This window comes from Peromyscus leucopus, chromosome 1, assembly GCF_004664715.2.
Source record: "Peromyscus leucopus breed LL Stock chromosome 1, UCI_PerLeu_2.1, whole genome shotgun sequence".
In the NCBI taxonomy this organism is placed as follows: Eukaryota; Metazoa; Chordata; class Mammalia; order Rodentia; family Cricetidae; genus Peromyscus; species Peromyscus leucopus.
The window spans coordinates 161,842,351-161,845,918 of NC_051063.1; the positions used below are offsets into that span (position 1 = coordinate 161,842,351).

Consider the following 3,568-nt stretch of genomic DNA (forward strand, 5'->3'; position numbering starts at 1 on the left):
AGTACCAGAAAACAGCACCCCAGTTTCTGAGTCATAGCAGAGACAGCTGATGGAGAAACGACAAGGCACTGTGCTCAGAGTGGCGAATGCCTGACGGTGGTCTCCGAAGAGCCGCAGGCGCATGTCGTCGCAGTAAGCTATTAACAGGCGATGGGAGCTCGCGTGGACCATTGATTTGATGGGTGGCACTTCAGCCATCATGGGAAACTTCATCTTCTTGACTATCCTTTTCTTTTCTTTATTTTTTTCCTGTATCCATAGTACTGCCTAGAAGAAGGTGGGAAACAGAAGCCTGGTCAAGCGGGAAGAGCATCTCCTGGGAGTGCGCTGTAAGGAAAAATGGCTGTCTCCTCTTACAGATAGAGGAAGGATTTGGCTTTGGGGGTTTCCTAGCACTAGATACTGGGTTTATGATAGAAGTCCCGAGTCCAAGACCATTTTGTTGGCCTTCAGTCTACTTTATGATGAACATGTATTCTTTGGGCCTGGAAGTCATCAGTGTAAAGGGGTCGATAATCTAGGTCGAACTCCAGCATGGAGCCAGGTATTAAAATGAACTGATTTTCCAGCTGTGGGGGCATAGCCTGTAATCCCAGCACCCAGGATGCTGAGATGGACAACTTCGACCACATAGTGAGTTTGAAGCCAGCCTGAAATACATAGGAAAACCCTGTCTCAAAGAATGAATGAGTGAACATATAATATGAATTTATTCAGAGGCATCCCTCTCACTCTGAAACAAGGACATTTCAGGCATGGGACATATAAACTGCATTATGAAGGAAGAAGCAAAATTGAAGTAGCTTTACTTGTATTTGTTTGTCATACTGTTCCAACCAGTTTAAGGCGATGAAATAGTTGGCATCCAGAGAGTAGAAGCACACGAAAAGCTTTTTCTGTAAATGATAAGACTCTTGGTACAGAGTCTGGTGCCGGTCACTCAGGACAATCACATTACGCCTGATGTCTTCCTGAATCTAAAAGAGAAAAATGACAGGTGCTAAGAAGTATGAGCAGACACTTGCTCATTAAATAAACACTGAGGGATTAATGAACATTGGTTTAGCTTGCTTGAGCCTAACTGATATTTTTTTGTCCTGCCAATGGAAGGCATTATTTGGAGACTACCTCTCCCCTAATTAGCCTCAGGCTACAACAGAATTGTTCTGGGCTTTTTCTTTCCTTAAAGAAAAACATTATAGAGGCTGGAGAGATGGCTCAGTGGTTAAGAGTACTGGCTGCTTTTCCTGAGGAGCCAGGTTCGAATCCCAGCATCCACATGGCAGCTCACAACTGCCTGGGACTCCAATTCCAGGGGATCAGACATACATAAAGGCAAAAAACACCAATTTATACAAAATAAAAATAATTAAAAGAAAAAATTATGGAACATTTCACAAATTTCCGTGTCATCCTTGAGCAGGGGCCATGCTAATCTTCTCTGTGTAGTTCTAGTTACAGTATATGTGCTGCCAAAGAAAGCACCTCTGACTTTCCTTTTTTTAAAGGATTTATTTATTTATATGTATTTAGTGTTCTGCCTACACACCAGAAGAGGGCACCAGATCTCATTATAGATGGTATGAGTCACCATGTGGTTGCTGGGAATTGAACTCAGGACCTTTGGAAGAGCAGCCAGTGAACCTCTGAGCCATATCTCCAACCCTTCTGGGCTTTCTTAACTAAGGTTCCAGAAGGAAATTAAGCCCTACCATCCCCTCATGGAATAAAAGGATTTCTCTAGTTATGTAGCCTTGAAAACTGAGAGGCAGCTACTCAAATCATTTCCTGTTTGCATGGTTCAGATGAGAAAGCCTAGTTGAGAATGGCTAGTTGATTATGTTCATAGTTTTGTTTGTTTTTGATTTTTCAATACTAAAGACTGGATCTAGAGCCTCCTGAATTCTAGGCAGAGGTTTTATCACTGAGCCACATCTCTACTCCCTCACTAATGAATTCTAGACAAGTGCTCTATTGCTCAGCCATGCTTTTTTTTTAATTTTAAAAATATTTTAAAATTTCAAATGTGTGGATATTTTGTGTATGTGCAAACTCATATGTATGTGCAACACCTGTGTGCAATGCCCAAGGATGCCAGAAGAGGGCATAATCGTCTGGAATTGAAGTTAAACAAGATCGTGAGCTACCTGATCGGGTAGTGGGATCCAAACTGGGGTTCCCTAGAAGAGTAGCAAATGCTCTTCATAGCTAAGTCATCTGTCTAGACCCCATCTGCCTGGTGACCTTGCTCTGCCTTGCTTGGGTTTGTAACTGAACACCTCAGAGATTCGGGAGGAACTTAGAGGTATAAGGAGATGGAGAGGAAGATAGGACTGGAGAACTTGAGGACGAAATGGAGGATGAGGAAGAGTCAGATGGGAAAGTACTAGACGGGTAAGAAGGAGATGAGAAGGACCTAGATGAGGCAGAACTAAGATGAGAGAATTAAGATAGAACTTAGAGGGGACGGCAGATAAAGGTAGAGACAAATCAGACAAGAAAAGATATAGGCTTGAGTATAGAACTGTAGCTGTGTAGATAGGATCTTATCCCAGAGAAATAAAGTACACGGACAAAGAGCTTGGTGTGCTTAGATTCATTTCCCGAAAATAATTCTCGCCATTTGTGAGAAGCTCTTCTGAGCCCCTGGGAAGTATATTATTAAGGCTGGTCCTATACTAATATACAAGACAGCCTCCCAAGCAATGGGATTACAGGTATACCCCACTACACCCAGTTCAATGAGTTCATCTTTTTTAAAAAAGATTTTTATTAATTCTTAAAATTATGTGTATCAGTGGGCAATGGTGCCACATGCCTTTAATCCCAGCACTCTGTGAGTTCAAGGACAGCCTGATCTACATAGCTAGTTGCAGGACAGTCAGGGCTACACAGAGAAACCCTGTCTTGAAAAACAAACAAAAATTATGTGCATGTGTGTGTGGGAACCTTCATGTATGCGGCAGTCATTCATTCATTGAACTATGTCAAGACTGAACTCCAGTGGAACATTCTGCTTCTGTGTGTGAGTAGGTGCACGGGTGTGCTAGAGGCATTGGACCTCTTCAAGCTAGAGTTACAGATAGTTGTGAGCCACAGGTGTGGGTTCTGGGAACTGAACTCCAGTCCTCTGGGAGAAGAGTATGCAATCTTAACTCCTGAGCCATTTTTCCATCCCCTTAATGCTCATGTTCTAATGTAGAAGAGAAAGTTGTTTGGCTATATGAAGGGAGCTCTCCATGGATGTTCATGTCTTATACATGCTCCATCCTCCCATGGCAGGAAGAGATCATTCCAACAGCCCACCACATGCATAGCTTTCCCACAAATCACCTCTCTGTCATTCAAGATGCCATTTATGATAGATTTCAAATTCTTCCACCCAGGAATAAGTCTAGGTGAGGGCAAAGTCTTAGAAACTTTCCAGTTCTTCTTAGTCATCTTGGAGTAAAGAACCTGGGAAAGATGAGAACATCTGACGTCAGACTGGAAATTAAGGGAACCGAGAAAAACATAAGTTACAGAGGGAGGAACAAGTATTTATCAATGGGAAAACTCCTCTGTTTAT

The 3,568-nt window shown here is 42.5% G+C and overlaps 1 non-coding gene across 1 annotated transcript; it reads right to left on the reverse strand.

The window, feature by feature from the left end:
- Nucleotides 1-1,378: 1,378 nt before the first annotated feature.
- On the reverse strand, nucleotides 1,379-1,485 carry LOC114698942. The gene has a single exon (XR_003735437.1). It is a non-coding gene; the product is annotated as a U6 spliceosomal RNA (small nuclear RNA).
- Nucleotides 1,486-3,568: the final 2,083 nt, after the last annotated feature.